The sequence below is a fragment of the Pezoporus occidentalis genome, unplaced genomic scaffold (assembly GCF_034315485.1).
Source record: "Pezoporus occidentalis ecotype Australia unplaced genomic scaffold, CSIRO_AGI_Poc_V1 ctg48, whole genome shotgun sequence".
NCBI lineage: Eukaryota > Metazoa > Chordata > Aves > Psittaciformes > Psittacidae > Pezoporus > Pezoporus occidentalis.
This window is the reverse complement of record NW_026915813.1, coordinates 2,089,614-2,111,838: the sequence shown is the minus strand read 5'-3', so window position 1 is coordinate 2,111,838 and position 22,225 is coordinate 2,089,614.

Here is a 22,225-nt window from a genome sequence, read left to right as displayed (position 1 = left end):
ATGTAATGTTTTCTCATGAAAATGCTCCTTTGGCTCTAAGAGATGAAACATTTACTAAGAAGTCTGCAGATCAGCATCTCTGTAGCTCTCCGAAAGCTGTAGCATCAAAAAATGTCTATAAAAGGGATCAGATGTAAATAATGAAATGGGATTTACCCATGACCTTCCGCAGATATCGAAAAGTGTAAGGAAATATTACTTTAAGCCATAAATGTACAGTAGAGGTAATGCCAAGAGAATTAAACAACCATCTGGTGTAATTATTCATGTTCTCTAAAAATAGTTAGCATGTGAATGTCGCACCATGTTTCCCTATATAATTTAGAGGTTTGTGTCTAAAGGAAAATTGCAGAAAATGACAGGAAATAAAGGCCACTTTTTTAAAATGCAGATTAATGCATTGTCTTCTAAATAAGAAGGTACTGGGAAAAGTGCAGGGACTCAAGGGGAACTGAGGGTTAGAGAGGAGTGTAGTATTGTTAACTGTAAAACAAAAAACATGTGACAACTAAAACTCATCTGAATTCATAATAATCCTTCCTTCATTTGTTGGTGGTTTTGTGATACTTTGTAAAATGTATCCAGATTGCACAGTTATCAGGTGAGCGATCGTGAAGATTTTGGTTGTTGTTATATTCTAAATAAGTGACATATAGGAAAAAATGGGTGTGGAGTAATAAATAGTAATAATAATAACAATTTTTGCATACAAGGCCATCTGCTGTCCCTGCTGCAAAAACCTACCCATGTATCTAGGAGCATCAAGCAGTTACAGAGAACAGAAACAGTGCATGGTTTTAGCAGCCACTCAAACTGTCCAAAAGTTTTTGAGCAAGATGCGGACTGAACTGCCTTTGAATACTGTATTCCAGCAACGGCAATAACAAATTAAATTGGCAGAAACCTGTCCAAGGATAAGCTGCAGAAATTGTTTTCCCCCTCTTAATTACATGTTTGTGTTCTATTGCATTCGGAAACAAAATACCCATTTAGAACACAGGCAGCACTCTGAAATTGAAAATATTGCTGAGCAGCTTGAGGAAAATGCAGCAGAGGTATTTTTGAATTATAATATGTGAGTAATGCACATAAGAAATGAGTTCACAAAGAATGTGAAATTATTCCTCTGTACTCACGTACAGTGATCAGTATTACCACAAACAAGAACACCAAAATGCGTGATGAGATCTAATGAATATTGATTGTGAAATAAATACCTGCAGTAGGTGTTGTTTGATGCATCATTTCCCAGGAGTGAGTAGATGGAAGAAACTATACATACCATTGTGTACTCTGAGGGCCAAGTTTCCTATACAAATGTGAGTAACAGCCATGTGAGCTAGCTATAACTCCTCCGTATCAGGAGGTACCGCCTCTGTACGTCAAAAAACAGCAAAATATTATCTCAGTAAAAAATGTTCAGAATGAAAACTGCCACAGGAGCCAAGAGTGGATAGAAAACCAACAGACCAACATTTGCTCACTGTATTTTAGTGTACGAAAGCACCATTTGCTTCAGCTAGGCTCCAGGAGATGCATGTGCATCCAGGAGGTGCAAGGAGATGCTTGACAGCAATTCTTAATTTGATGTTCTACTTTTCAGTTACCTGAAATCTAAAGTTTTTACTGGCTGGTTTTAATATTCTCAAAATCCTTGTCAATAGAGAACCAATAAATTCCTTCTAAATTAATTAAATAGCAATTAAGAATAGGTTGGCAGCCTAACAATAGGGTTAGGGAATGGAAGAGCTTAGCATGTCAAAGTCATGTCCTTCTGCAAACTGCTGCTAGGAATTTTTCTTACTGTCAGTAGAGACTTTAAATGGTACTAGAAAGAGGAGAGGCAAGATTAACACAAAAATAATAATAATAGTGGTTTTCTGACTTCTTTTCAGAAAGTCAGGATGTAATAAAGGTATCTCCATGCCTACTCATTTCAAAACAATATTTTTGTACCAAGATGCATATGGTTTTGCCTGCTGTTTTTAGTAAAGAATGAATCCAGACTAATAAAGAAATTCCAGTAGATTTTTGTTTTCTGTCATCTGCTTGGATAAGACCTGTGCATAGGTGAAAGCATTTCTGTGGGATAATACAAAGTCTACACACACATGTAAAATGACTAAAATGAAGCAATAACTTACTTGTCTTCATGTTTTACATTTTTTATGTTCTTATAAATACATTAATTAGCTGTCAAGATTTACATTTTTAACCTGTAAGTATATACTAGAAATCTTTAGATAAAAGGTATAAGGCTATTGTAGAAAGCATTTCAACATTTGAAACAGCTTCTTCAGCCAAAAGCATTCCTTTCCCTACTACCAAACATTTTTTAATCATGTCCTTTTTAGACATGATTATTATCTCAGAAAAAAAGGCTTGAAAGCAATGTATCTTTTAGAAAGACATGGTGCTGTATCAAAAGTGATGTCAGTCCATTATGTCTGAATAGCAAAGAGCAATGCAGGGCTGTGTTATTGGAGCAACAAAATGAAGTAGTAAACAGCATCTTTTCCACACCCCTCTTTTGAAGGGAAAAAAGGTGTCATAGGTTAAACCTATGAAAAGTTTTATATGTATCAAATATCTTCATATACTAATAGTTCTCTAAAGACCTAGAGGAAACCAGTAATGGTGGGAAAATATTTTCCATAACCTGATGCCTACTTTCAGCTAACTTGCGTTTCATTTCAGTGCAGTAATCATGCCTTTCTCTTGAAATGCTTAAGACAACAAACCCCTTTTCAGAACTGTGATTGCCAGCGTTACTTACATTGATAAATCTGGAAACAACTTCCAGATACTCATATTGGATGACTGGTAACATGTTTCATGTATGCAAAAAAAAACCCAAATAATTGACCTTGGTGAATTCCTTCCTGGGAACAATTGTCATTTGAGCATATCCTATTTACATTAATTGGAGAAGTTATTCTCTGAAAATACTTACACGATTTTTGTGCCAAATTCAGAAATACAAGAGTTGCCTCTCCAAGAGCTATTAATAGAATGCAGTGCCTTTTGGGATGGCTGCTTAAATTTAAGGACACTCTTAAAAATGTTATGTTTGAAAGGCTGTTTTAGAAACAGAAAAGTTTCATAAGGAGTGATATTTGAATCATAGCTGAAACTTTTATGGCTTGCTGAAACCCTTATTGCTTCCTGAAACCAAAGACATATGACATAAGGTAGGTCAAGCAGAAGACATTTTAAAACTTAGAAGATGCAGAGAATTTTTTACTATAAAGGCAGCATAATCACCAAGTTGACAAAAATTATGAAACTGTACGTGTAATATCAGGCTCTCTTCATGATGTGAAACTTGTAACAAGAAAGAGCTGAGCTAATGAAAGAATAAAATCAACTAATTTTGAATCTAGTGAAGCCTGAAGGAGGCATATTTTCCTCTTTCTTTGAAACTATTGAAACGGTGGGGAGCTATAAAAGCTGGATGCAGCAAACAAGCAGTAACAGATGCCACTCCCTTCTTTGGCTTTACAGAGCTCATCAGAGTTTCTCACTATAAAAAAGGCAGCTACAAACACAGCATGAAGAAATCTAAGATTCAGCTTGGAAGCAACTGCCCATGTCACATGGAATCTGCAGTATGGTGACCTCATGGGGATTATATCAATATGGACGAGATGAGACAAAGTTGTTATTACACAAAGTTCAAATTTAATTTTCTCTTTAATTAGTTGCAATTGATGTTGAAAAAACACCACAATTAAAAATAATGATAAGTTCTCCTGCAAAACACCCAAAACCTGTCTAGAATAAGTATTTTCTACTTCAAACAAAAGGGACTTAACTGAAATGGAGAATTCTCTGTATACATTGATTTGCCTATGTAAAGTATTATTCTTGAACTGTTTTCCTGAATAAGAGATAGGTCATATAAAGAACTTAACTTAGGAAACCATTTTTCATAGCTAGCTAATAAACTGGAAAGTACCTTCTCATTGGTATCTAGACTCAGTGTACTGTATTCTAAATATACTGGGAGCACAACAACCTTAAAATGGCATTTAAAAGAGTCAGCATGGTAATAGGTGCTTCATACTCACCAGCAGAAAATGGTAATGACATCAAAGTCTTCACTCCTGATCTTTATTTCCCCAGTGTTTCTGCCTACTTTTTTCAAAGATTTAATTGTCATTTTCTTTCAGATTTTCAAAGATTTAATTGTCATGTCACTACAGTCCTTTGATATAACTGTAGGGGAAGCAGAAGTTTTGAAATTCAAAGAAGAGTTAAAATTAAGACCTGGTCCTGCCCTAGACAAAAATTAAGGTTTTGGAGATTAATTTCTTCCTTTCAGAACAGGCTACAATTTCATGATTTAGATAGGTTTTCAATGAACTTCACCTTTATTTGGGGATCATTAAAATTACTACCTGTTTCAGTGCTCTGCGGTGTTTAACTAAAGTTCACCATGGGAATGCACCTGTGAAGAGATATGTTCTCATTCTGCTCAACAGATGCCTTCCTCTATGGTTATTCTATAGGCTTTTCTGAAAAAGGGATGTACCATACCAGGAGAACCTCAAAATGCCTGCCTCACGGATAACGTAGTGCCAGCCCAGAAGTTGGACATGGTTCTGAGGTTGTGATGAGCTGCATTCTCGCTGACAACAATTCAGTAGCATATTTTATTATACATCTGCTACTGAATTAAATGACAATCATTGAAGAAGAGCAAAACTCAGGCATGCTTTAATTATAATTTTCTATATAAAGGTCATGTTATTCTTTAGTTTGCCATGGACATGTCTCCTCAAGTACACAAAACACGAGAGATGTAGCACTATTGTTTCTACTAGGAAATCATAGTAAATCAGAATTCTGCTGTGTTCAAACGATATTATGCTAAATTATTCCTCCTCCCTTAATTTCAAAAGTTCATTAAGTGTTTAGTTACATTACATTGTCTGTGCTAGATTACAGATGCAGTCTTTCAAACCAGCAATACTTCCAATTGTATTACTTGAACAGCTGAAAATATATTACGGAGAAAATCCATAGATCTCCTGAAGGGCCTGAAGGAGAACTCCTGTCATGCTTTAAATACTGTAATCTTTGTGTACAGATAGAACTCGACAACTCAACATGTCACAAGGCTAGTAGCTGAGTAACTAGTTGGTAGGTAGTACTTAGTAGTGACTAAGACGTTAGCCAAAAATACACTTGGGCCTGGATTCATCCTGTTTAACTTTAGTCTCTTAAGTGAGACATTTAAATTAGAAAAATAGATGTATGAGTTAATTCTACAGTCAGTGGAAAGAGCTCAGCAATTCAGAGCTTTGGGTAGCTATTTCACCATGAAGGAGTGCCATCGGCTCCTGAGGAGATGAAACTCACTCAGGTGACTAAGCTGCAGATGTGGGTGTTCAGTGGAATGCAACTACCTCTGCTAAACTGAATGATAACTTCAAACACTACATAAACCTATTGGGCACCTAAGTCAGCTTAAACTTCAGATGTCGATCACATAGAGACATCACTGCCTCAACTGAAATAAAATCATCATATGCTTAAACAATTTGTGTGTAAAAATCTGAGAGTTCCTGCCTATGCAGGAAACATGCTCAGGCCACATAAAACATTTGTTCCAACCATGCAAAGTTCAGCAATGACAGTTGAAGAAAATGTATTTGAGGTGATTTGTACCTTGTATATAGTTTCCTTGTTATTAACTGCAATGATCACACAAATATCACTTTGCAGAGCTATCAGTGATTTGGTAACCAGCATCACAAAGTGTTGAGAGATTCTAGGGCTTGTTTGCAAGAGAAGACTGTTGTTAGTAGACTGTCCTTGTTACTGCTTTGTGATTGTGAGTTGTGGACAGCGTATTACTTGTTTACCAGATACTTCTGTCACTGCCTCAGTGGTCTCTGGGGTGAATACCTGACCCTGTAAAGAAAGATATTATTGTCCTATGGTGACACAAATTGCTGGCCTTGAAGTCGTAGTTGTCACACAGTTGATGCAGACAATGAGGAAGTCCTCACAGATTATGCAGATCTCTGAGTAAAAACTTATTCAGGAAGAGGTGAGGTAATACATTATTAAGACAACTTTGTGCTAGTTTTAACAGATTTGACTTAACACTAGGAACATATTCCCCAACATGGATTTTGATGTGACAGCTAGTTCTTGGGTTCTGGAAAGCTGTGGGGATACATGTAATGCTAAAATCATGCTAAAGCCAGAGGACAGTTTGGTACGTACTGATAAGAAAAGTAAATTAGCTCATGTGCACAGTGTTTTGATGTCATAGCTTTTGTCTGGATCACACTGTAGGCAGGGCATGTTGATTTTAGCATCCAGTATATCATGTATACTTAATGGCTGTAAAAAGAGCACAAGATTCATAAGCCATGGAAACTGTAAACAAAGGGAACACAAAGAAGTTCTTTAGTGATCTCATGTGGTCCTTCCCTTGGGTTCTACCCCCTGCCCCAAGGATTGTTTATTCATTTTTCATTGAAGAATCCACGAATAAAATACAGCAGCAGTATGTGAACTGACCTCTTGCTGGGCAAGGCTGCGTGTTACAGGGCTGGATTCATTACACTGAGTTACGTTCCCAGTTGTCTACTCCCTTACCCTTCTCTGGCCATCTCAGTCTTATTTTTCTTTCTACACAGTGGCACAGCTTCAGTAGAGAAGTGGTGAATAAACTTTTTATCATCCTTGCCTTAAAACAGGAAGTGAAAGCAGAACTTCTGGGTTATGTGAGATGTAGGCTTGACCCTTCTCCAGGTAAAAAGGGCAGAGAAATCTGTTTTGTGTTTCCTCTGTAAATCCACTGTTAAAGAAAAGGTGGGAAGCAACACTGATATCTTCCTGTTCAGCTGAATTCTAAAAGAGAACTACAAGACAGTATCCAAACCCACAGTGGCAGCTAGAGCACTGAAGCCTTTCAGGCTGCCAATGCCAGTCTTTCATAAACAACAGCTGTAGAAGTTTTCTGAGCTGCTGAAAGCTGGAAGAGAAGTAAGAATATTTCTGTGCCTTCAGCCTTTCCTCTTAGCTAGCTGGCTGAGGCATCCTCAGTTACACAGTTTGGATGAAATTTCACAAAGCCAGCTCATGGCTGTAAATCCCAGCCAGCAGTCTAACTCTTTCCACCCTTGATGCCCAGAACAGACAGCTTCTGGAATGTCAAATCTAGCTGTAGCTGCCTAAGACCCTGCTGCCCTGAGACGTCTGTTCTCCATTTTCTCTATAATTCAGTTATTCCTGTGTAAGGGTGTCAGAATCACAGCTCCACTCCACTGTGTTAGTGTGGGGTTTTCTATAGCTTATCAGTGGCTTAAACTAACACCCTGAAATAGGAACTGGAGCAGTGAAGTGCAAATCTAAGCTCTGTTTTACTGCTTCTAACCTCAGGGCAGTAACAACAGCAGAGAGGCAGAACAGCCAGCTGCAGATAGAAGTATTTTAATTTACTACAGGCTATAGTTACCTCTGCTATTGATGTCTGCAAGCCCTGTCTTGTGCACAACCTCTGCTGCCATCACACATAAAAATTCAGCTTGCCACAGTGAATCGATGGATTAAAGGATTTTTTTCTTTTTCTGATTTTAAATAACAGAAACAAAGCTCTGCCACTATCACAGAGTTCTGATTGACCAAGATGCTCAGGAGATTGAAAAATGTCAGATACTATTAGGCCAAAAATTTGCTATCATTGAGTGTTATTAGGTTTCTGTGAGGCTACAGTCAGCACATGAATGTCATCAGAAGTGGCCATTGTGCTCTGCATTACTGTCATTGTCACAGCTTTTGGCCTGGAATGCTGCTGCCAGTTAGAGAAAGAAAATTCCACAACACGAAATAAAGTAAAGCTCTGTTACAGATTAAGGAAAATAACAGCTTTGATTGCTGTTATTGCAGATAAATTGTAGAGCTGGAATACCCTGCTGCTTTCCACAGAATCAGATTAAAAGAAAGATCATCTGACAAAAAAAAAGTACTAGACTGGCAACTCTTGAGTAGACGGTGTTGATTTAATGCTGTTAAAAGTCACTCAAGAGAACAGAAACTTCAGGAAAGACATAAAAGCGACAAGCGCTTGTAATAAACTGCTGCTTCATTTCTGAGTGGTTTGGGGCTTAAAAGTCACAAACTATTAAACTTCCAGGTACCTTTAAGAGACAACTCAGACAACTTCTTTCCCCAGAATTTAACATAAAATGTAGAAGAAAAGGAGTTATCAGTAATAAGTATGTGAAGACAATAAAAGAAGGATGCTGAACTTGAATACGTAGGGATTATTAAAAAAAATCCGCCCAAACCAGACTATTCTTGAAATAAAAAGTATATCTTTCTTATTTACAATATATAACCTCTCCACTGGCCTTGTGTCTCATTCCTTCCAGTGCAATTCTGCCTTAGCAGGCTTATTTAGGAAATAACAGCACTGAAAAAAGAAAGTGATGTATTGGTTGTGAGTCATATAAAATGTAATTTTGGCTTCAACATCTGAAGCTTTTAGATATTTAAAAAGCTCTGCAGCTTTATGGTGGCATTAGACCTGGCACAGGAACCTGAATGGGAACTTTCCAAGACATAGTTTCTCTAAACAGGCTAAAGATTTTGTGAGCGATTAAACGAATATTGATCATGGCTCAGATCTTCAGTGCTATTTAGGTGCCAAATCCCCATTAAGTAAGATTTAAGTAAAGGAGGACCTAAATACCTTTTATGACCTGAAATCATACTTTTATAAAGTGACTCCCAAGTTATGCTACTTGCTTCTACTCAAATTTTAACTGTAGTTAAATGTTTCTGTGTAAGGAAGAACACATTTCAGTCAGTTTGGTCTGTTCAGCATGACTCCAGCTTTGACATTTTGTTTATTTACATGGTGCCTAGAGGTATTTTTAACCATGCAGAATGCCGAAGGTGTTACAGATGTCTTGGTCAGAAAGAGAAAACCATAAAATCCTTGGTCGATCTTTCCCAGTCCTGCAGTTCTGCAGGTCCCAGAGCCAGGGACAGTATTTCCTCTGCATTTTCTGTGTACTGGGCTGGGCTGGCTCCTGCAGTGCTGGCCTGAGGGATGAGTGCTTGCTCTGCTTGGCCAGCTTCTCCCAGGGAAGGCTGCCAGTGGGCAAACTTTGGAGTGCATTGAATTCGTGAGTGCATTGCACCACTGAAATAAGGATCAGACTACTGGGTTTAATTCTGTAATGTACTACTTATGTCTGTACTAATAGTGATCATTTAATTAATTGTAATATTTTAATCCTCTGATATTAGCTTGGATTTAAGAAACCATGCGGGAGCAATGCAGGCAGAATACAGAAAAAGGAAGAAGGGAAAACACAGTCCTGCATAAAACACACAGGAGAAGCAAAATAATGCTCTGAAGCTGATTCAGCAGGCATTTTGACTTTAGAATAGGTTTTGGCAGGCAGCTTGCACACCTAACAATCTTGAAACAATATGCCCTTTTCTATTAAGAGATGCTTCATGCCATCAGAGTCAGGAACTTGCCACACCGAGCACCAGAGGAACTGAACTTTCACTGGGGAAACTGAATTTTGTCTGAAAAGTGGAAAATTCAGTCCTCAGCTGTACAGAGCCAGTTCCTGCAGGTGTGGGCTACAAATTCCTGCTTACTCAGGAAATATCCCATCCTGCCTGGTGTATTCACTCAGAAACTCCTGAAATATTATTTCCTTTTCTATGTCTTTTGAACAGCCAACAAACATATTCATCAGCTCTTTTTAGCCTTATCTCAGCACACTGACAATAGCTTTTCAACAATATAATGTTAGTGGAAACTGCAACTGAAGATAATGTACTCAAAACCATGTTCAGTTAGATTTACAATAAAAACAGTCAGAAAACTTTGAAGTATATGACATTTTTCTTTCTCAGTTAGTTACAGATTTGACTTCATCTGCTAATAAAAGAAAAATTTTACCTCCCTGAAATGCAACACAAAATTCTTTTCAGGTGTACAATATTTCCTGTTCTCATTTTTTTAACAACATTATATCTGCTGCCTTTGCCATTATTTTTTGAATTCTCATGTAATTAATTACACATTTTTTATGAAAAGAAGTAGGAAAGTATAGATTCATGCCAATAAGAACTGATTGAAGAAAGTATCAGTAAAAATGTTAAGGCAGAAAATAGCAGAGCATAAAATTCCATTATAAATTTATGAAAATTGAAAAAAGTTGACAATTGTAAAATGTTTGGGGATTTCATAAAGGATTGGTTCTCAGTGTATAACAATTACGTGCAAAGTGTTTGGCTATCCTTATAGTGTTCCTAATGATACAGCTATATGATGATCTGAGATTCTCAAAGAAGTATCTTGCATATCACAAAGCATTTACAGGTAGTTTATCCTAAAATGAAACAAAATCCTGTTGATAGAAGTAACAGTGAGATGGGATGAGTCCATTAAGTCTTTAAGTTTCTTAATAGACACACAAATAACATTATGCCTTCATAGACCATCCTTAAAGTAAAGGATTGTAGAGAGGCATACTGCCATTTATTCAACCAATTAATAATAAGAAAAAAAAAAGGGCAAGGGCTCATGAGTCCTTCTTCATGTCTGTTTAAGGATTAGCAAATTCCTCAGCTAAATATAAACCTGAAGATTGCTTGTGTGTCTTTTTTCTCCTCAGATATATCCATTTGTCAAACCTCAGACAAAGCTTCTTAAACTCTCTCATGCACTGGACCATCACAGCTATATAAAAAAGCATTACTCCTGAAAATCCTGTACTATAAGACAGAAAAGCAAGAGAGGACATACTGTTTTGACATAAATGAGAATAATGAGCTGCTAGTTCTAAGCAAACAAGCATAGGACCGGTTCTGAAAGAGAATTGTAAAGAAGTAAATGTACAAAGCTTAACCCCCCCCAAAAAAACAAAAACAAAAACAAAACAAAACAACAAACAACTGTCATGGTTGAGTCAGAACTCTTCCAGGTGTCAGAGGCAGCACTAAGCTAAGAAAGTGGAAACCCTGAGCGTGCTTGTGGAGCTGCTAGAGATTGTGCTGGAGAGGAGCATGAAGTCAAAAGACAAAGTAGAAAATGTCACCAAACCCACAGGAGCAAATGGGAACCTGAGTCATCAGAAAGTCAGGTGAGGATCTAAAGAAAACACTTTATTCAGGAAAGGTGAGTATGTATATACACATTTGTAAAATAACTGTAGTAAGTGGTAGACTTTTGCCTTAAAGGGAATGAAATTCATCCAGTGCCATGTATTTTCCTAAATAGAGTTCTACTTATATCACATGTTATAGACCAGCTAAGATTTGCTTGTCACTGTGTTTGTGGATGCACTTCTGTGCCTCGCAGCAACCTCACCTGATGACCAAGTCTCTGTTCCCAGCTCGCTTCCAGGGTCATGTAATGCAAATCAGTCAAAAGTAGGTTGGTTATGGACCTACTCTAGTAGTTCAACAGCACATGCATTAAGAGGGTGTGCAATGCAGGCATGCTCCTCCAGGCTGAAGGAAAACAGAAGAGCACTATGGTGCAAGCACTAGGTAGGGCACACCTAATTCATTGAACCAGAAGACAGACCAAGATCAAGAAATGCAAAAAGGAGATTTATATGTAGTTGTATAACTGTTTTACCCTGGTGGTGCTTTAACATCTCTGGGTTAGTTGTAACCCCTCTCCACATTGCCTTGGCGATGCACTGCCCAAGTTCTATGCTGCTCTCTGGACATGTACTGTAGCCTTTGGCTTCTGCTGTTCTGTGCATATGTCATTTGAATCAATTTTCCTCTTCGTCTCTTGACTGTTTTTAGAAAAAAAAAGAAAGAAAGTTCAATTTTTCCAGATACTCTATTTATTTATGGAAATTCTGAGGTCTGAAGTCATAATATTTTGTCATCAAAAGCAGCTCCACAGTAAATGATGCAAAATCATAGAGCAAGATTTTAATGAAAAGGTAACTGAACAAATTTAACGAGAGGAGTCATGCCTAGGGCCGGAATATAGCTAAACACTCAAAACCACATAAACAGGCCTCCTGGAACCAAAGGACAGCATCTTCCACACCAAAATCAGACCTACTGGTTTATTTAAAAATATGTATTCTGCTCCCATATTGGTCTTCAATTAGAATTCCCAGAGAATGGAAAAAGTGTCAACATTCTTAACAGCCCTTTTCTACCTGTTTCCTCCCTAATTCACATGAAAGATGTATGGCAACTACAGATAGTAAGACTGCATAGTCATACTGTAATAAGGACACTTCTGTTATGGTTTCTGTGCTTCACCTGCATGTTCACCAATGACTGGAAAAAGGGTAATATAAGCCTATTTCCAAGAAGGGGAAATGGATGACACAGGGAATTACAGACCAATCAGTCTCACCTCTGTGCCTGGCAAAATCATGGAGCAGATTCTCCTGGAAGTCATGCTAAGGCACATGAAAAACAACAAGGTGCTTGGTGACAGCCAGCATGGCTTCACTGAGGGGAAATCCTGCCTGACCAATTTGGTGGCCTTCTATGACAGGGTTACGGAACTGATGGACAGGGGCAGAGCAGCTGATGTCATCTACCTGGACTTGTGCAAACCGTTTGACACTGTCCCTCACGACATCCTTGTCTCTAAATTGGAGAAACATCAATTTGAGAGGTGAACCACATGGTGGATAAAGAACTGGCTGGATGGCCGCACACAGAGAGTTGTGGTCAATGGCTCAATGTCCGGCTGGAGACCAGTAACGAGTGGTGTTCCTCAGGGATTGGTGTCGGTACCAGTCTTGGTCAACATCTTTGTCGGTGACATTGACAGAGGCATTGAGTGCGCCCTCAGCAAGTTTACCGATGACACCAAGCTGTGTGGTTTGGTTGATACCCTGGAGGGAAGGAATGCCATCCAGAGGGACCTTGACATGCTTGTGAGGTGGGCTGATGTCAGCCTCATGAAGTTTAACCATGCCAAGTGCAAGGTCCTACACCTGGGTAAGAGCAATCCCAGGCACAGCTACAGGTTGGTCAGAGAAGAGATTCAGAGCAGCCCTGTGGAAAAGGACTTGGGGGTGCTGGTCGATGAGAAACTTAACATGAGCCAGCTTCAGTGTGCACTTGCAGCCCAGAAAGCCAACCGTATCCTGGGCTGCATCAAAAGGAGCGTGACCAGCAGGTTGAAGGAGGTGATCCTGCCCCTCTACTCTGCTCTCGTGAGACCTCACCTGGAGTATTGTGTGCAGTTCTGGTGTCCTCAACATAAAAAGGACATGGAACTGTTGGAACAAGTCCAGAGGAGGGACATGAGGATGATCAGGGGACTGAAGCAACCTCCCATATGAAGATAGGCTGAGAAAGTTGGCGCTGTTCAGCCTGGAGAAGAGAAGGCTGCGTGGAGACCTCATAGCAGCCTTCCAGTATCTGAAGTGTGCTATAGGGATGCTGGGGAGGGACTCTTCATTAGAGACTGTAGTGATAGGAGAAGGGGTAACGGGTTAAAACTTAAACAGGGGAAGTTTAGATTGGATATAAGGAAGAAGTTCTTTACTGTGAGGGTGGTGAGGCACTGGAATTGGTTGCCCGAGGAAACTGTGAATGCTCCATTCCTGGTGGTGTTCAAGGCCAGGTTGGACAGAGCCTTGGGTGCCATGGTTTAGTGTGAGGTGTCCCTGCCCATGGCAGGGGTTTGGAACTAGATAATCTTAAGGTCCTTTCCAACCCTAACTATTCTATGATTCTATGATTCTATGTTACCTTTTAGGTTCTGTACCAACAATACAGGATCTTTATTCTTGCTTAAATAATTATTAGCTATTAAAAATAGACAAAGAAAAACACAAGGTTTTTAGAAATATCAGATTTCAGCATGCATGAAGATTTCAGAGCTTGTTGCAGTTTCAGCTCCTGCTGTTTTTAACAAAGGTAATTGCCATGAAGGCATTCACATATACTCAAATGCAAAGTTAATAATAAAAGGTTATGTTAATTGTTAAAAACAAGGACCCTGATTGTGACAAGCTTACTGCCAGTTATCTTTTATCTGCATTAGGGACTTGTCTTGATAAAGGAGGTCTTTCCCTCTCTAATACTGCCCTGAGTACTGCATTGGCCTTAGCACGGAGAGTCCAGCTGAGGAAGGTACAAGAAGTGTTTTCATCAGGATCGTTTGGCAGGGCAGGGCAGGATGGGCAAAAATGTCAATGTGTATCTGTCCAGCCTTTTCCTTGGAATTCACATACAGTTCAGGGGAAAACCAAAACTCACATTTAGATAAGCAGAAGGTCATAAAAAGCGTTTACTTTTCCTATTCACTTTTTCACCAGTATCATCTTCTCTCCTGCCTGTGTTTTCTGCTTTCAAGATGTCTCATTCTATGAGCAGACCACAAACCTTTCTATTTTCCATCTGACCCAGAGCAGTCTTCTGGCATTTCCCAATGTAAATGTTGCCACTGTAAATAACAGAAATTTCTCTAATGTTACAACAAGTTCTGAACACAACAGTACATTTCCATGTCACATGGAGAATGAATAACACGAAAAGACCAACCTAAGTTCTCTGTTCTTAGAGGGATACAAAAAAACAGTGAGAACAGGACCTGAGTAAAACTATCATGTGGAGAAGAGTAATAAATATATTCATAAAATCTTCCCACTAAGTCACTGAAGACATAGCTCAATCTTAGAACAACAGAACTGCAAAACAATAAGAAGTGCTATAGTAAACTCCACCCTTACAACACCTCAAAGTAGAAGAACAAAGAGAAAACAAACATAACTATCTTCATTATTAGATGTTGAGTGACTTGAGTATGCTGTTTAGAGAAACATGCTTGGAGGGAGATTTATGCTTGTGATAACAATAAACACATTATGATCTGAACTCAGTTACTGCAAACAGATTGACCAAGCAGGGTAGGCAGGACTTGAAGTGTGAACCAATTGTGTTAATTTAAGAAGTGTATAATTTCTTTGATATTTTACTCCTGGATGTTCTGGAAGCCGAGAAGCTTATCATGACGACTCTTCAGGCTAAACAGAGCACATGTATGCTCTTGTGGTTTAACCCCACCTGGCAACTAAGCAGCATACAGCTGTTCGCTTACTCCTCTCCTCCCCTCTCATGGGTTGGGGAAGAGAATCAGAAATAAGTAAAACCCCTGGGTTGAGATAAGAACAGTTTAATAATTACAATAAAATAATAATAATAGTAGTAGTAGTAATAATAATAATAGTAATGACAATGGAGACAACAAAAAGAGAGAGAAATAAACACCCCTAAAAAACCCTAAACCCCAAGTGATGCACAATACAATTGCTCAACACCACCTGACCCATACTCAACCCGTACCTGGGCCCTTCTGGGTAACTTCCGCCAGTTTACATACTGGGCATGACGTGCTGTGGTATGGAATACCCCTTTGGCTATCTTGGATCAGGTGTCCTGTCTCTGTTTCCTCCTGGTTTCTTGTGTCCCTCCTCACTGGCAGAGCATGAGAGACTGAAAAGTCCTTGATCAGGGTAAGTGCTACTTAGCAACAACTAAGACATCAGTGTTACCAGCATTGTTCTCATACTAAATCCAAAGCACAGCATGGTATCAGGTACTAGGAAGAAAATAAACTCTACCCCAGCCAAGACCAGGACACAAGCATAATACTCTCTCCACCTAAACAAGCAGAAGCATTTTCATTTGCCTGTCCCTTTTTCCAGCAGTGTTTATGATACACAAAGAAACAAAATTGTAAAGTACTTGATATGTTAAATCTCAGTCCTTCTGGACTACCTTTAACAGTTGAGATATTTGCTGCATTCAGGTGGTATTCTGTGATTCAGGAGAGTGTTTTTCGAAGAACAGTAACATTTGAAAACAGATGTTTCATATCTCAGCTAATCAAAACTAGATTATATCATCAGAGTTAATGAAGCATTAAAGCATATTACTGAACAATGGAAAATTAAAAAAAAAAAAAAGAAACACAAAACCATTTTATTAGTTTTACATTTATTTGTGTAATAATTTTGAAAATAAAATTGCAGCTATCACTGCTGGGTAGATGAAAGTTTTTTGTTGTTTGCTATTTTACTTAGGGAATTCAGTTAGCTATTCAAATAAGCCAACAAAACTTTGTATGGCCCTAACTTCTCTTTTCTCCCCCCCCCCCGATTTTATTTTTATTACTGTTCCCTACCTTTGGCACGCATATTTTTGTCTGCAAACCCAGGGATGGGAATTTGTTTCTTTAAATGTTCAAATAAACCCCAAACTAAGCACAAGATTAGCAAATAAAAAAATACTTTCATTCTGTAGAAACTCCCTCTATGATCACAAGTGAGCATATGATATGGGTGTGATAAAAGACTATTAAAAGGTATTACCACTTTCCTTGAATCAGTTTTGTTACAGAGGTCATTGGTACAAAAGGCTGTCATATCAGACTGCCCAGTATTTATTCACTCCCTGAATAGATACTGTTACATTCTGCTTTTGCTTAATGCCTACATTATAAACTATAGGAACGATGTACAGGCAGATTTAGCTATTAATTCCCTGAACAAATCTGCCTCCATTTCTTTCCATCAAGCTTTTTTAATACTGTCGTGGTTTAAACCCAGTCTGGTAACTCGTTCACTCACTCCCCCCCTTCTTGCCCTCCTCCTACTCCCAGAGGGACGGAGAGGAGAATCGAAAAGAATGCAACTCCCACGGGTTGAGATAAGAACAGTTTAGTAACTAAGGTATAACACAAATCACTACTGCTACCACCAATAATAACAATGATAAAGGAAATAACAAGGGAAGAGAATACAACACCTCAGCACCAGCCGACCGATAACTCGCCCCCCCAGCCCGACCAAGCTCTGACCGATACCTCCTCCAACCCTGCAGACTCCCAGCCCTTCCGGCTAACTCCCAGTTACATCCTGGGCATGACGTGCTGTGGTATGGAATACCTCTTTGGTCAGTTTGGGTCAGGTGTCCTGTCTCTGCTTCCTCCTGGCTTCCCCTCCTCCCTGGCAGAGCATGAGGCTCACAAAGTCCTTGGCCAAACCAAAACATCGCTATCAGCTCTGTTCCCAAGATGAAAGTCAAAACACAGCACTGCACCAGCTACCAAGAAGGGGAAAAATGGCTGCTACTGCTGAACCCAGGACTAATATTTTGCAGGGGCATCTCTACTTTTCTATGCTGTTAGTTTCTTAAAAACTGAGTCATTTTTTCAAATCATCTATTGATCTTCAGAGGGCTTTATTGACCCTTCAGAGGGTCCTGGTACTTTAAGAGGGTAAATAACATTGAAAGAAAATAAAGCTAAAATCAAATGCCTGCAACTAAAACAGAGTAAAGAGGAAAATAGGTGGGCAACCTCAGTGATTACAGATATCATCAATAAAAACTCCACTCTTTTGCACTTGGGATTGGCTCCTCCTTTTCACTGAGATTTATAAGCAGAAGAGCCTTGATTTAATACACACCAGATTTATTGCACACCTAAAAACAAAGAAGAACTAAAAATAATAACAGAAAAATTAAAAAAAAACAACACAACAACAACAAAAAAAAAAAACAGCAAAAAGAAAACAGTGGCACTAGAACTGCAGCATGACTTGTTTCCAGAGGAGGTAGGAAAGTGTTCATGTAAAATTTCCTCTCACCTTTGCATTTGCACTTTGGGATCCGTAGAGGCAGTGGGCACAGGAAGGCAGGGAAAGCAGCAGGGAGACAGCTAAACAGGCCTGTTTAAGTCAGCACAGATCACCCTATGACCAATTCAGCCTTCCCATCCTAAGGCAACATATGAGAAAAGATTCTGCACTTGCCTGGTGGCATCTCTTTGGCGAGATGATCGAAACAGAAATGGGATAAAGATATATCTGGGGGAGGAAAATTAAAACACTTTTTTCCACTTGTAAGGCCTATTTCCAGCACAAAAAGATGTTAGGAACAAGCTAGATAACTTCAGCTATTAATACAGAAAGTCAAATTTACTTAGCCATGTAACCAGAAATATAAAACCAAAAGCAATAATGCACTGAGTGCTTTTTTTCTCTGTTGGTCAAATTCTTACATACTCTATTTTCTCCTTTGCTTTTTAATGCCATTATAGAACACTGAATAAAACCCTTAGTAAAGAGCTCCAGTAGCAGGAAAAATTGTGTGGAAAACAAAGGATGAAACAAAATTGCATGTTATTGAGGTTATACCCTACTGATCATCTTCAAAACTGTGTTCTTCATATGTCAATTTAATGCATACAGATAGAAAAGTCCATGATATCTATTAGCATCTCTCAGATTACAGCTTCTATCAGTTGTTCTCAGTCAGTTACTCTAAATAATTGTCTCTAGGCAAGAGTATTTATTTTCATAACATTACATCATGTTGTAAACACCACCCTTTCCTCACAACAATCCACAAACAACGAGAGCTAAGTCACATGTGTTTTCCCCAGCGGGCAAAACTTGCATTACAGATGTGGAGATCAGGTTTGCACAATTACTGACCTACCAGCAAATTAAATTTTAAAAGCCTCAACACCCATATTTTGTGTGATCACTAGGGCTAAGACAGAGTCATACTTCAAAATAAACATTCCTCCTGAATTTAGTCTCTACTTCACATGCCCCTCAGCTGATTCCTCATTTGATCCTATGGAAGAAATATTTATAATCCTGTGGAACTGGGGAAAACTTAACATATAAACGTGCAAATAATTATGAAAACCAAAAGAAAATGGAAGATTACCCTCTTAAATAAGAGGCACTTAAATATGACTTGCATATCACTTAAAGACACTGTTCACTGTCAAAGAAGTAGATTCTTTAACCTTTAAGGCTCAAATATCTACCCTTTTTTGATTTAGAGTCAAATAAGGACATGAGAGTAAAAAACAAGATTTAGAAGGACACTAGGAATACCACATCCATAATGATGACCTAAAAAGGTTTGTTCACACTCACCTAGACCAGACTGGCTGTGGAAGGGCAAGTATGTAAGGCTGAAGAACAGCACTGCAGTGTGTGCCCAGGAGCAGAGAGGAGTGAGATATCAGCTCTCTTGGTGTCCAAAGGCTTACAGAAAAAAAGAAAGGGAAATCTGAGCTCATAAGCTAGAGAACCGTTGGCCTAAGTGTTATCCCTTTTGTAGATGGAAAATGAACCATATACCCAGAGCACAGTTTTGCAGCCAAGAAAAATTCTTGTCTGAAGAGCAGTATGGCCTGATGCTGCCCTGCCCCTGGAGTGAGCATCAGGGAAACCTGGAGAGAGGTCAATGCTTTGGACATGCTCTAATTACCCTGAGGATTCATCTCCAGACTCAGGGTCCTCAGAGACTGTTTTTGAAACAAAGCCTATAAAATGGGTGGTGCATCTATCTCTGATTTAATGTCACGTTAGGGTAAACAAGAAGTCAGGCCTCTCCTTCTTCTGAAGCCCAGAAAGGGTGTCCAAACCCACAGTTCTAGTCTCTGAAGAGAAGTAAACCACTTCTCTTCAAAAACATGTTTCCTTAGAATGTAGAGCAAGACCCAGGCAGGGAGGAAGCAGGAGCAGAGCTTAAAACATGGATTGTAAGACAGGGAATTCTGAGATTCCTGCCTTCAGCACTGAAGCAGCTTTGCCATGGAAATAAAACGTCCAAATTTATGGAAAAGGTGCTTTGGAGTCCACATAACACCAGCCAATGCCATCTCTGTTTTCACTTTTTCCTGTTCAAAACTTTACAAGGTCACACTGAAAGAACTTACAAATGTGAACTATGTCGCTGCATCAGGATTTTGATTAACATACCTACAGGTATGACTGAACACAGGAAAATGCTCAATTCTAATGAATTCAGGGTCACGTTGCTGTTCTTTTCAGGGACTTCATTTCTGATACATTTACCAGGTACAGACAGAGCGCCTAAAAGCATCTATTGAATATAATGCCATAGTATTTACTAGGACCATCTACAGCAATTTTTCTTCTGTTTCACTAGTATTTCATTAACATTCACAACAATTCCTGACATTTTCTGACACTTGTCATATGTTGTATACGGTTCATCAGATTTTCTTGTAATCCAGATGAAACTTCAGCCTAAGGTTCCTTGTGTTCTCTGAGCACACCAGCAGCTTCAAAGCTGTAGGACTTCAGAAACTACACAGAATCATAGAATGGTTAGGGTTGGAAAGGACCTTAAGATATAAAGCTCAGTTTCTATCAACAACAGTACTTTCACGTATTTTCTCCTTTGAAACACAAAAGCAGGTGCTCACGTTCAGCAAACAGTAGCAAGGTAACTAACAATAATCACTGCAAAAATGTCATGCCTCAGTGGTGAAGTTAGACCAGGTCCACAAATTCCAGGTTGTGAAGCTGTAACAGTGAAATTTAAGCTGCAAAAACAATATACCAAAAGACAGCAAAGTGATAAGAGAGCAATATCCTGAGATCCTTAGAGCTGGCTAAATTTATTAAGAAAAAAATTAAAAAATCACAATTATTAGTTTGCATCTCTCTGACATTAGATTAATTCATGATTTGGCTTTCTGGGCATCAGTTTGAACAATGTTTTTTAATGGGTCTACATCTAATACAGGGAAAGGATTTTCTTTTTTTAAGACTGGTTTCTCTTGGTAATAAAAAGCTATATTTCATTATTAAAATATATCTTTTCTGAGCTATTCTGGTGGTACAAGATATAAAACCAATCACAAGTACCATCAGAGATCAGTCCCCTGCTCTAGGAAAGGTGTTGGTCCAGGACTGGAGCCTGCCCTTCGAGTCTCCCTCCCTCTTTTTCGTTCCTTTAGAGAAAAAGCTGGAAGTTAATAGGAGCTAGCAATAGGGCACCACTCTGAGAAAAAACTTAGGGTGGCTGAAGGCCAAAGGAGTGCCTTCCATCCCCTCACTGAGGATTTGAACTCCCATGCAAAGAGGTCAGTACCCAGAGTCTACCTAAATCAATAAGCAGTTATAAATTCAATTACACCAGGTGTTCCTAGTAGTAGCTAAGCTAGCTAAGAACACTGCAAAAAGACAGAAAAGATTTGGGGCTTTTCATAAATTTTAAGCTTGATGTTCGCATCCTTAAGTCATTCAGAATTCTGAAGTACTTCCCATGTAGAAATTCAGTGAAAGTTTCAAATACTCTGTTTTCACTCTCATAAGCATCAATATCATACAATCATAAAATAGTTGGGGTTGGAAAGGACCTTCAAGATCATCTAGTTCCAACTCCCCTGTTATGGGCAGGTACACCTCACACTAAATCATGCTGCCAAAAGCTCTGCCCAACCTGGTCTTGAGCACTGGCAGGGATAGAGCATTTACCACTTGCCTGGGTAACATGTTCCAGTGTCTCATCACCCTCACAGTAAAGAACTTCTTCCTTCTATCATCTGGACTATAAGCTGTAGGATACCAGTTTTTTCTTTATCTAGGGTGACTTTTTGCTGGTCTAGCAGAGTACCTTGCCATCTTGTTGTATGAATGCCTGAATTTTCAGATTGTTAGGAAAAAATAAAACTAAAGCTCCATTTGTTCTCTTCATAAAAAAGAATAATAAATCCTATTTTATTCCACTTTAAGTGAAACACTTTATCTTCAATATCTTCTAAACAAAGTCTATAAACATTTACAATAGATATATTTAGTTATAGAACGTTGATTCAAAACAAAAAAATCAAAATACCTGGTTTATAAACTGTCAAAATGAAATATTTCCTTTTAGAAAATAATATTTATAGCGGGGTGGAGCTATTTGCAAAACTTGGCATAACATCACAAATAGCTGCATTCAATCAAAGAATGCAATTTTGGATAAATAAGCTATCTGTTTGTTTTTTGTTTTAAAGTACCCATCACTGTTCTCTACTGATTGCTTAAGCCTAAGGGTTAGAGGCAGGGGGTGTATTTATTTGTTTTGCTTTTTAGTGATGCTGTTACCTGTTATATCAACTCTTGCACTTGCTTTGGGGTCTGATGGTCTGTACTGCGAGCAAGTTTTGCTTGAGCTTTGTACCCTATTTATACTTCAGAAAGCAGCAATGGAAGAACACCTAAACAAAGACCTTTTGTTGAAAATAAATTTCCTTTTAAAAAGTTTAAACGCCCACAAAGATTAATAGCTTTAGTTATGAATTTATGCACTGCACTTATTCTCAGAAAGTACATTTCCCATCCTGTATGCATCACAGAAACCTGTTTCTCATTCAGATAGGCTTTTGCTCCCCTCAGGGCTCAAATCCCAGTATGCT